The sequence below is a fragment of the Osmia bicornis genome, chromosome 3 (genome assembly GCF_907164935.1).
Source record: "Osmia bicornis bicornis chromosome 3, iOsmBic2.1, whole genome shotgun sequence".
Lineage (NCBI taxonomy): Eukaryota > Metazoa > Arthropoda > Insecta > Hymenoptera > Megachilidae > Osmia > Osmia bicornis.
In genome coordinates, this window is record NC_060218.1 from 9,768,948 (window position 1) to 9,782,032 (window position 13,085).

At 41.5% G+C, this 13,085-nt stretch overlaps 2 protein-coding genes across 2 annotated transcripts in view; one reads left to right on the forward strand and one right to left on the reverse strand.

Annotated features, from left to right (window-relative positions):
* Nucleotides 1-13,085, forward strand: part of LOC114874308 (centrosomal protein of 290 kDa-like) — a 141,699-nt gene that overhangs the window by 114,513 nt on the left and 14,101 nt on the right. The gene's annotated exons all lie outside the window — the stretch shown is intronic.
* The window catches only part of LOC114874312 (N-acetylneuraminate lyase B-like), a 64,157-nt gene continuing 53,267 nt past the window's right edge, over nucleotides 2,196-13,085 (reverse strand). The window contains exon 9 of the mRNA XM_029183490.2: nucleotides 2,196-2,671. The gene's annotated coding sequence lies outside the window, so the exon portion shown is untranslated. The remainder of the gene's footprint in view (nucleotides 2,672-13,085) is intronic.

The following is a 13,085-nucleotide window of genomic DNA, read 5'->3' on the forward strand; positions in this document are numbered from 1 at the left end:
CATAGGACGGTAAAACTTGTTCAAATCTAACACGCATTAGAAATAACCATAGACTTGGAAACAATTTTCCTTGAATAACAAATTTTATAGAGCCGTATAATTCTGCAAAAATGTTCATAGATCATTTTCGTGGAAACCTAACGAATCTATACGAATTCCAAATATTTTTCTAATATTTTTGAACAATATAGGGTGTAATTTTTGTAGTAACACATTAGTATTATTGGAATTTTTTTTTTAAATATATTTAAACAACTATTATGGGTCGATTTATAGGAGAGAGAAGCGCGCGCCATTTAAATCGACGTGGCGACGTATCTGGACTGGAGCGTATTATTACCATCTATAGGAGTCGTTGGCGAACCATCGAACGGATCGGTGATTTATGTGGTTAGCCGTGTGTGGAGTACGCCTGGTGTGGCGCAGCCTCGCTCGTTGTTTGTGCACGCGCGTAAGAAAGTGCGTACGCTGTTCGGAGTCGGAAGAAGAAGGAGTCGGGTACAAGCGCACCGAGGGACAACGAGCGAGAGAGAAATGCAATGAGAACCGGATGATAAAGAGAAAGAGAAGGTAGAAAACTGTGCGGACGATCGGGATGCTAATTCGTTTTGCTCGCTTCCTCGGCTTCTTCGTCCTTTTCTGCGAATGCAGATCGTCGGCGGACGACCTCGTGGAATGCGTTCCTCGTCTCGTCGTGGCAAGCTCCGGGGACTCGAGCTAAGGGACTCTCAGGATCGCCAGAGTTCATTCAACACGCTCCTTGTCCCTCGAATCGTCGAAAATCACGTTTTATCCGGCGAATAAAGAATCGTAACGATACCCGAAAGATGAAACGCCAACGGGAATCGTTCGATAACAGGTAGAAAATTGAGCAATAATTGTAAATGTGGATTTAAGACTGTTTAGGGGAATTTGAAATGTCCGCATCCTATAGAAAAATTTGCATTTGAATTATTATGGTCGCAAGGATAGAATTAAAACTACACTTAACCTGTTAAATTGAGTTTGACGAATATATACGTCACGTAAAAAACGCAAATGAAATGTTTTTGACGAGTATATTCGTCAATTGAAAAAATGTACAATTTAGTTTAAAAATATGAAATTGCAGTGAAATGTAAAAACAATGTCATTTGGTCTGATTTTAATTCCGCCCTCCAGGGTGGATTTTTGATAATAACTTTCACAGCTAGCAGGTTAAAATGAAATTCCTTTTATTATAGAAAGTATATTATTACATTTTTAATAACATACAACGTGAAAATTCTTAATTTAATATGAAATTTCTCAGACGTGCTTAAAAATGAATGGTATCACTGACCGAGGATGGAAAGTGTCAGTTGACGATGCTCATCGAGGTGCAGATATTTCTCTTTATAGGACATCGATCTCCCATCTGGGCGTCGATTTCTCTTTTTTTCCGCACAGTTAGAGAGCATTTCCCCTTTCGCTGTACGCTTGCCCGTGGTCATCGAGTAACAAGCCGATCTCTATGAACGCTCAACTAGGATAACAATAGCCCGATCCTTTGATATCCGATCGTCAACCTTTCGATGAGTATTCAAGTCGGAGAAAACGAAAAAAGAAAAAAAAAAAAGCGAGATACCATTTTCCTTGCGAACCTAGTTTACGACCCTTTCGCAACTCGCGTTAATATCGGTCGCGCGAGCAGAGAGCAGCTTACGGTTCTCTCGATAATTGTAAAATTAGAGAGCATGCATTCGCGCCTGCTAGAGACAAGAGAAACGAGTTTACCGGGGGCCTTTCGCGGTCAAAGAATCTAGAAAAGAAACTTCGAGACGCTTGAACGTGCCAAGAATACGAAACTACTCCCACAATTACGCTCGTTGATCCTTCTGATTGTTCTCCAAATCGATTTCTTCATTTAACTTCTGGTAGTCGTTGAAAGTAACCGTTCCTTTTTTTTCTCGTGGAAATATACAGAGTATCGTGCAAAGTGATAGTACAAACTTGATTATAGATTCTGTATGAAAAAATAGATAAAAAAGTATAAACAGAAATTATTTTGTATCGCGCTTCTTTTTCAATATAATTCATTTTGAAAACTTAATTACTAAATGTTAATTACGTTTCATACAGAATATAGGGTAAAGTAATGATGCAAATGGAGCAATAATTAATTCTGTATGAAAAAAATAGACTTAAAGTTTTTGGTATCAGGTTTTTTTTTTAGAAATTTATTTTAGAAATTCATTCAGTATGCAGAACAAGGTTCTTCTTCAAGTATCAATTAGGCGAATTGGTCGCGGATTCGTTTATCAATTTCGCGAGGACGCGGAACGCATTGACACGAGCATGAGTCAAGGAATACATACGTTTGAACGATGGAACGCGAGAGAGCCGACGAAGATAGCGAAATACCATAAGGTTTTTCGCGATAGCCAACGTTGAACCGCGGCGAATATCGGCGCGGCGTTATGTCCTAGATAGTATACATTCCAAGCTGAAGTCATTTACTCCTCGTCAAGATGGAATATTAGCGACTGGCCTGTGCGTTGCGTTTCACTCCGCGAATCGGTTAAACGCGTATGTACGATTGAAATCGGTGAATAACAGTTTCCGCGTTGCGAGTCCGACCGTCATTTTCAAGATTGTTTCACGTCTGCTCTCTTCGAATAGAGAGAGGATTCTTGACGCCTCCTTTCGGGAACTAAAATGTAATTAGAAATTAATTAAACCATTCTAATTTGCAATTATTCTAATTACAATAATTTTATTATGTAATTTAAATTTTCCACTTGTCAACTTGCAAAATTAATATAATATTAATATCACTTAAAATTTTCTTTAATTTTTTTAGTTTTGAATCATACTGTAGGGTATTTTCACGTGGGATATTCGCCAATTACCGATTTCCATCTAATTACAATAATTTTTTATTCTGTAATTTAAATTTTCCACTTGCCACCTTGTAAAATTAATATAATTAAAATTTTCTTAGTTTTTAATCATACTTGGGGTATTTTTGCGTGGGATCTTCGCCAATTACCGATTTCTATCTAATTACAATAATTTTTTATTCTGTAATTTAAATTTTCCACTTGCCACCTTGCAAAATTAATATTTTCTTAATTTTGAATCATTTTGTATGATATTTTCACGTGAGATTTTCGCTAATTACCGATTTCCATCTAATTACAATAATTTTATTTTGTAATTAAAATTTTCCATTTGCAATCTTGCAAAATTATAATATCAATATTACTCAGAATTCTCTTCAATTTTCTCAATTTTGAATCGTACTGTAGGATATTTTCACGCGGGATCCTCGCCAATTACCGATTTCTCTAATCAGAATAAAGCGACGTGATTAGATACCGAGAAAAAGTTTTTATTCAAAGCTTCATCTATAAATTTCACAGCGTCCTTTTAATATTAATAACATAGAAAATATAGTAGAAATAGAAATTGACATTGACGGGTTCATAAAACTTTCCTTCTAAACACTGTACATTCAGTTTGTAATAAAAATCTCATCGTTAATAACAATAAATCATACAAAAGCTTCGGTACGATCTTCCCACGAATTGTTACAGCGGTGCCGTAATCTTTGAAAAAAAAAATAAAGAAATGATTCTCTCTCGGTAGTACGAGGTAAACACAGTTCTCATGTTCCTGCAATTAATCACGATCAACGCTGGTAGTCCATAAAAAAACATTCTGAACAGTACGATTCCATACCAACAATACCAACTCGACAATCCTTCCACTGATTCTCGATACCGTGCTTCATAAAACGTTTCCCCGGCGCTATAAATCAATAACTACGTACCGTGCTAAAAACATAATCGTCTCGTGAAATGTTCCCACTTACAATCGAAACGACAGCCAATAAACGCTTCGCTCTCCCTTCTCCGTACAATTAGTAACCGCGTATCATACTAAAAACATAATCATGTGCATCATTGATGGTTCATAAAAACTGTTCAAGGAATCGGTCCTCTGGTCGTTATCAGAAAGCAAAGGACCCTTTTAGGAGGATTCTTTATTTGCAACCGAAAGGAAGAAGGAAGAAGGTTTCTTTAGAAATTTCTTCCTAAGAAAATGCAAATTTGATTGAAGAAATTTATTTTTGGAATAGGATGTTCATTGCATTAGTTAATATTTTATATTTATATAATAAATAATTGTGCCCTATGCATAAATTGGGCCAATCTATAAGGTGGAATATAGAAAAAATGTAGTAATGTTGAATGTATCACCGAGTTCAATAAAAGGGAAAAATGATCGACGAGGAAGATGAAAAAGTTTTCTTTAAGAAAATGCAAACTCGATCAAAGAAACAAGATGTTCATTGCACTGGTTAATATTGCAATAATTGTGTCTTATGCACAAGTTGGGCCAAGCAATAAAAGAATTTAATGACGTTGAACGTATCATCGAGTTCCATTCGATTTCAATAAAAGCGAAAGACGATCGACGAGAATGATTCGCGAAGCAGGTTCGTCTCGTTTCCTTTCTGGAATCTTTTAAAAGGCGTCGATCTGTCAGCGTGTCTGTAAAACCATAGCCAGAGCCCACAGCCGTGATAAAGGAGACTTGGAAACACATAGCGAGATGTGTGTAGGTAAAGTACTTGCTCGCTGAAGCGCGCTCGCGCACGCCCGCGAATGTTTCAGTTTCGTGAGTATAGACTCGGTAGGAGTAATAATCGTATACCGTTACTTCTTTCGAAAGGCCGTTGACTCAATTGCGCCCCGGATAAAAGAGGCGGTTCACGAGTCGTCCGCGACCGGTGCACGGGATATATCGGTGCTCTACCGTGTCTCTACACACCTACATTTCCACGTGTTCACCTACGAAACGAACAGATTCACGCCTGATTCTAAGCTCGACCAGCCGATCGATGATTTCGAGGTCATCCGATGGACGATCTTAAAGACGCGCCGACATTAAATTAAAATTCCCGCCAAAACGAGAGTAACATAAAATTTCATTGTCAGGTTAAATTTGAAATTTGAAATTTCAAAATATCAACGAGCTTCGATGTCAAGAAAAAAAGGAAATGCATCGATTCTAATTATTTATATTTATAAATCATTAAGCTACCGAAATTTCTATTGTCCACCGCAGAGAAGCTACTCTGTTGCATTTTTTTTTTACGCCTTCTTTTTCACGGGTTCAGGTCCCGAAGAGTAGGTATATGTTCCTAAGGACCGACTTTCTTTCTTCGAATGTTTCCCCACGACTTTTATAGCTCCGAGTCGATAGAATCTATTATAACCTGACTACCTAACCGAACAAAGTTCCTTTAAGGGTCAATTCCGGAGTCGTTCGAACCTCTTCGCCGTTTAAATGATCATATTTCAAAGTTCGAAAACGTTCAGCATAGCGTTTCCTCTTAAGAGATTCGTTCTCGCTGAAAGAAGTATTAATTGAAAATCATTTTCCTCGTTCGAAGGATGTTTATTAATATTTATCATTAGCAATTAGCGAGTTGTTTGATCTTCCAGATATACTTGTAAGTTTCTTCCCCGTTTATCATCCGTTCCAAGTGGCCCGCAGGAAAGGCGAATCAACACGTTGTTGGTTCCGTTGGTCCGTTCGAACGGTTCGCCTCGGTTCACGTCGGTTCAGACGGTTCTAGGAGGTGCAGTCGCGTATTCGCGCGCTGCCGAACGCACACTTCCTATTTCCAAGCCATCGGCGACCCGCTCCTCTGGCGGGTGCATTTTGAAAGTTGAAACACATTCGCGACCGAATTCATCCTGATTACTCGCCGGTGCGCTAAATACCTGTTTAGTGATTCCGCTGCCGCGTGCCACTTTCACGGCAAAAATCTGTCGAACATGCTCGATCGCGCCGGCACGGGAGGAGCGAGCGAGTACGCTACGGACAATGAAGCTTTTCGCTCTGTTCTATAGGAATCATTGAAATGAAATATTTTTTATTTCATTTTTCTTGTTTCATGTTGATCTTTTGAATCTCTAACGATATGCTGTTTGGTGTGCCTGCTAATGCGCAGGTATAAGAGGCGCGCGTCTAAATTCATCGGTGATTCGTCGCCATCCTAAACGAACAAATACGGGGCCCGCGGTCGCTCTCGACGGAGTTACTTCCATGACAAAGGCCGGTCAAACCTGCCTGACAACCTGTAAAATTCCTATGAATGAGCGCAACCTTCTCTCCTCTCTGGTGACCAGTGCGCTGTCCGGGCTGGTGGCTCTCTTTTTCGAGTGCGTGCGCGACTCGACTGGACTCGAGCCGAGTCGAGTCGAGTCGAGTCGAGTCGAGTCGACTGGATTCGACTCGGCTCGACCTCGTCCGTTATTAAATTCCTCGACCTCAAGAAGTCGGGTGGCTCCTCCGGTTCGGGATCATGGGGGAGAGACAGGGAGAGACTGAGAACTCGTGCCACGTGACACAGGCGTCGATTCTTTTCGGGACTCTACGTATCTGTATGGACCCGTGGTGACCACCATTTCCTTTTTCTTTCTGATCGAGATCGCGTTAACCTATCGACGCGTCGGGTCAAGAGATGCCGAGTGTTTAGGACGTCGAACCGTTAACCCTTTCGGTGTCGAGTCACAGTTACGTACCATTGTCAAAACTATGGTACCAAAAATAAGATATAAATTTTGTAGAAGATGATTCCATTCTATGAATCAGCAGTAATGTAGATTCTTGTTTGATATTATTATTGCTTTTTTTTTCTTATTCTTCAATGACAAATTTATTGATTATAAAGTGTCGATTTTTCCTTGCAACTTTGGGTGTGTTGAGACAGGTGGACAAATGAGGGAAGAAAGGGAAAATAAGAAAAGCGATGATTTTAAGGACACGGGAGGCATTAACCAGGTGGCGAGGAGCAGGATTATCCGCAACGAGGAGGTCAAACACATTCTCGATCGTCAAGGTTGCACAAGCTTGGCCTGGCTAGTACGCGCGTATCCGCTCGAGCGCAAGCGCGTTACGCATTTGCATAGCCGCGGCTGTTCTTTAAATTTCTAACTCGAGTAGCCTGTGGCCGTCCTTGCCGGATGTCTCAATTTTCTGTGCGGTATGCAGTAACTATGACTAATACGTCCGCGTATCGCAACACGCCAGAAATGGCAATCGTGACGCGTTGCGACAATCGATGCTCTCGCTTCTAAGAAGAACGAAAAAAGAATTAGAAACAACGTTTGAGAAACGTTCGAGTTCTAAAAAGCAATGTTAGATTTTCTAATAAAGGTGGTATACCTTTCAATGGATCATATTGGTTAAAATTAGGCTTTTGAAGAAACTCTCCTTGAAATAATTAGAAGATTCCATTTTTCAACAGTTTGGACTAAGAAAGTTGGAATTAGAAGAATAATTAACACTTTGAATCCTATTGAGGTCATCGATGACTGATGCTATGGTTATTTGCAGAGAAAATTAGTGAAATAATTAAGAAATGAATAGACAGGAAGACTTGTATTACTAAAGTTACGATAGTAGTTCAAAATAAGAAATTGAGAAAATAGATGGAAAAATTAATTTTTCATAGTATCTCATTAGATAATTAATTACCGGGTTAATGAAATTTTTCATTAATGTGAAATTAATGTGAATATTACGTTATAAAGTAAGTGGAAAATATTCCACGACTGGCTCCAATTAAAAGGATTTTTGTAATCAACAGGTGGTACGAAGTTTAGAAAATAGCAGTCTGATCACGAACGACAGGTGTTCCTTTATGAAAGGCATTGTTTTAGCAACAGAAGAGTATTATTTGTCGGCTGATTTCTTTCACAATAATCGTGTAACCTCTGCTACTTCGTTCATTCATTCCTAGATGTAAAAAATGTATTATTTTGTTCAAATTAAAACACTTTTGATCATAGAAATTACAATAAAATATTACGTGTATACACTTTAGGACATTAAGGATGTAATAAAATGCAAAATTCAAAACTTTCTAAATTTTGCAACAAGTGTCGTGCAAAATGTTAAGAAATATCCTTTTACAAAATCACAACGCATTCCAGCATTATCATAATAAGTCACGATATATTTATTCCAAGCATTAAGTTCTAAATCCCGTTGGATTCCTTCGATCGTACTCGATTAGAGTGACTTTTGTCCTCTACAAATGGCAGGCGGTTTTGAAAATAATCGATTCGATCGGTCGTACGGTAAAGCGTTGTTTCCCGAAAGATATTGTTGCATAAAAACACAGCCGAGTCGAGTTCTTTGTTGTACAGTTTGCTTTAAGACGGTCGTATATTATGCAGGTTTAAAGCGTTTCAGGATTATTGCAAATGCTACGAAACGTTCCCGTTCGTCTCTTATCCACGATCAACCGCTTATCGCGTCTCGTTGTTTTTCTTCGAAATTCGAGCAAACGAACGTTTTACGGTACAAACATGCTGTTTACGAGAGGTGTTTAAAATCACCGACGTAATTGCCGTCTACCGAAAAAAAAAGAATAAAAGAAACATTAATATAAAAACTTGAAATCAAAAATGATTATTTGAATTTCAATTCTCAAGAAGCTCGAAGCAAAATCAAAGTCGACCCACGAAACAATTACCGAATCGTTATCTTAGGAAACGGCACGCGTGCAAATTGCGCAATCAATCGACCCTTACATAATAGACGTTACGTCTTAGAACATTAGAGGCTCGAATTGATTGGTGTTCGAACTGGCGAATCGTTCGACCAGGGTAACATCGTCGAGGTCGGTGTGAAACAATAGCGAATATTAGACGCGCCTTCGACAGGAAACCAAGTGAAAGTGCAACACGGTTTGCAAAAAAGAACGATTGATCCGCTTGTACATATACGCGTCGAAGGTTTCGAGCGGAGTCACGCGTGTACGCGCGTCAGGACCGTGCGAAGACGCGTGTTCCCCGTGAGAACCGATGTCTATGTCGCGGTGGGAAACGTCCTGCATACGCGACACGACTTCTTCCGTAAGCGGAAACGTCGATGGTGGCCAACCATCCGGATGGTAACGAAATTTATAAGGAATTTAAATAATTTCAAAATAGCTAATTCGATGCAAAGCTTTTTCATTTAGCCGAATCAGAAACAGTACCTTCTAAAACAATCTTGCTACGTTTCGAGCAACTGCTTTCTCCAAGATACGTAATCAGTTCTGGAAACTGATTACCAATATCTCGAGCGTCGTTAGCTCGAGATAAGGAATTACCAACGGTTCGGGAATGAAATTGCTAAAAGTAGTGCATTATGATATAGAGAAATGAAGGTAGATATAGCTCGATAGAGAAATGAATAAATTATAATTATATACTAATTATAAAAAATCAAAGAAATAATAAAATTTCTTCAAAAGCTCTTCCGACAGTAGGATAATAATATCGAAGCTTATTTGCAAATTGATAATTTTTCAGATTATTCGTGTCGGAAGGATCGTTGGTAAGGTTTCCATGCTTCCCTCTATTCGGGGTCTCACGGTACCCACCCACGCTCGCGCGAGTGTGCTCAAGTAGCCCGAACCACGCTCTCCACGGCACTACGCATCGAGATTCTTCCTGGTATGCGCATCGGTGCTCACGTGAACGCATGCATCATTCGCTCGTAAAGACATCTCTGCATCGAGCGGATACGTGGCGGCGCGGTGGGTATATGCACGCGCGCGGAACGCGACGCAACTCTCGCAGCCGGCGTCGCGTCGCGTTCTTTCGCGAGGTCGCGTTTCGCCCGCTATCGAACCTGATAACGAGCCACCGCGTGATAAGCCTTAGATATATCACAGGTACACGAATCGTTAGTTTCTTGCTAGAGAAATATTACTGAAACTATGAACCAAAGACAGATTTTATATATTTAATTTAATTTAATTAAAAATTGAAATGGCGCTACTAATTTCCATGGAGAAATTAAAATAAAAATTACATTTCTTTTCCCTCGGTACTGTATAGAATGTAAAATCAAGCAAGTGTGGAGGAATAATTGAGAAATTGAGATTCTGTAGGCTGGTGCGCGTAGCAAGGTAACAGGAGGGAGACCTGAGGATCGAACGTCAGGAGCTGGCGAGGTCACTGAATAGCTTAAAGGTCGACCGCCTATATCCACCTAGCGAACAATATCCCGTGGGAATCCTTTTCCTGATTGAAGGAGACCGCGATAGCTGTTGTTGCGTTCTACGTACAGTTTCCAGCAGGCGCAGCCTTCGAAATCCATTTCCAGGAAGAAGCTGAAATATAATGGAGACCATTGGTGGCTCGATCGATCCGCGTGATCCTTTCGGCAAGGAAAGCGTATTCGAAGGGTCGAAAGCGGCGTGTAACGCCGTAGTAATTGAATACCACGAAACGTCGTTCTACCGCGGCTAACGAGCGAACGAAGAAGGTCGAATCGAAGTCGACACGGTGACTTTATCGATGACTTCACGCGATCTTTCGTTGGCGTCAACGAGGATCGGATACGGTCCCCAGTGTCTCGCTTGAACCTCGAGTGGGTAGCAACGAATACAGGCAACGTTGTGTATATTTGATGGATAATAACATCCTTCTTAAGCGAAGGAGGATACCATTGTTGGCTTCATTATGTTCCCTTTCTCGACTGCATTCTAACGATATATGCACCGTGCCATTCATAAGTTAGAACACTTTCGAACGAATAAAATTGCAGCAGCCCATGGGACTGTGCAGAATATGCAACATCAAAGTGTTCGTTCGTTTAACCCCTTCGCCTGTGATTTGTTCGATAGTTGAGTCAGCCGGAGCTAACTATTCGTTGCTTCAATTTTAAAACAAATCTAGGAAAATGAAATATGCATACATAGAGTTCAAGGATCTTTGACTGAGAAAATTATGATTAGAATTAAACTGAAAATTCTACCATACTAAAAGTACCAGCCAAAAATATATTTGACCTGTAAGTTGCGTGACACGATTTTCTACGACAAGGGTTTAATTGGTTCTAAACTTTCGACCAAAGGTATATTCACCTGTTCCAAAAGTACCGAGTAATTTATTCGATCGTTAATAATTTGGTGAAAATGGGAGAGAATTCATTTGCAACCCATCCAGGCATAGGTTTGCATCGCGATTAGCGTTTCGCGGCGATGATGACTCCGTAGGAGCGAGTCGATAGAAGGTGCTGTCGAGGTCGCTGTCCACCCTGAGGTCACCCTCCTGTACCGACCGAACAATATCCGATGGGAACCCTTTGGCCGCGAGCGAGAGAAGAGAGAAACGGAGAACGCTGTTCGTAGGAAGAACGAGACGATGAGAAAGAGAGGAGACGAAAAGGTGGAGAGAAAGAGAGAGAGATGAGAGGCGTGCTAGCTGTTCACATTACCTTACTTACTATACGGGGTCAATGCCACTGCGTCCGTCCCGCGGCCCCACTTCACTTCACTTGGCTTCACTTGCCTCTCCCTTCGCTCTTCTCTCTCACCGTCCCTCTTCCACATCCTCTTCCTTCTCTTCTCTCTTGCGTTTCTCTCTCACGCGTTCCTCCTGAGACCTTCCTTCCCCTTGCTCGTCCCTGGCGTGGCTCGCGAGTTCTCCGCACGGACGTTTCTTCCTCTTCCTTCCATCCACGTCCGATCCTCGACGCAGAGGAGTAGTCGTCTTCTTCTCGTTCGTCGGTACCGTTTTCCCCTTCTTCTTCTTCTTCCTCCTCTTCTTCTTCTTCTTCTTCGTCGTCGTCGTCCCTTAACCCGCTCCTTCTTCGCCGAGCCACCCTCGCACCCTTTGCTCCCCTCGCGACTCCATCACGACCACCCCCACCGAACATTCTCATCGACCGTGTATAAGAGCACAGAGAGAGAGTGGCTGTTCCCCTCCGCGGTTACTTTTCTTCTTCCTTTCTTTGCCTTCTTTCATTCTTTCATTCTTTCATTCTCCACGCGTTCTTCTTCCATCCACCTCATTCGCCTCCTCTCAGTCGTACTCTGATCTTCGTTGCTGACTCTTCCTCCACCTTCTTCTTCTTGTTCTTCGTCCCCATAAGACCGCTGCTTCCCGTAGGTATAAACTATTCCAAAAATTCGTACTGTTATTATTATCACTTAACCATTCCCAGCAGCGGAGGGCTGCGATCTCGCAACACAATGCGAGACTTTGTTCGCGACCGATCCAGCAGCGCACGTCTACGATCCCCAGTCTTTGAAGGAGAAGCACTCGCGCTATCTCTTTGGTGGTCTCTCTCTCTCTCTCACGGGTCGAATCGATTTTACGAGAGTTTCTACTCTCCTTCTCTTTCTCCTGCTGCTGCTGCTGCTGCTGCTGCTGCTAGTGCCGCTGCTCCTTCTGCTTCTTCTTTTTAATTTTCATCTCTTTTCTTCGCTTTTTCTGACCGTCTCCTATAAACCCCATACCACGTCTCTACGGCTACCTACAGCCAGAGTGCTCTCTTTCCTTCGGTGTCTGTATTCTTTCATTTCGGGATCGAGGGTGAGAAAGGATGAATGATCGTTAGGGAGGATGGACTGTGCGGTTCCGAGGCTTAAAGCATCGTTCCGTCGAGATTGAAAGAAGCTGCGAGCTGCCCTCGAGCTTCGAGTTTTATTTCTACGCGAGAAGATTTTAGATTCTACTGTCGACAGATAAACGTCGTCCATCTTTGCGAGAATTAGGCCTGGTATACATTTTTTCTACGTTTACGGCACGCTTACGGTACGCTTACGGCACTCTTACGATCTGTTTACGGTCCGTTTACGTTACGATCTCGGTTCGATCAATTATTATTCCCCTATTTAAATTGTAGGCGTTGACATTATAGATAATCCCAAATTTATATAGTCGGACCGCTCATGATACGCTTACGTTACGTTTACGGCTCGTATACGGCCCGCTTACGATCCGCTTATGCTCCGTCTACGGACCGTTTACGCTCCGATCTCGGTATCATCAGTACTTATTTAGGTTGTAGACGTTTAATCTTTGAATTTTATTCTAATCGACACTGTCTGTCCGTTTACGTTCCGTCTACGGTCCGTTCCCGTCGATATTGTGAATAGTACCTTAGAAATATTGATCACGACATCGCACTATCGACCTTGCGGATAGAAAATGGGCGAGAAAATTGAAAGTGGACCGGTTCCGTCCGGCGATCGGCAAGCGATCAATAATTCGACGATCGAACGGCGATGTTGTTTTAGGTATCGCTGATCGATTCGTGAC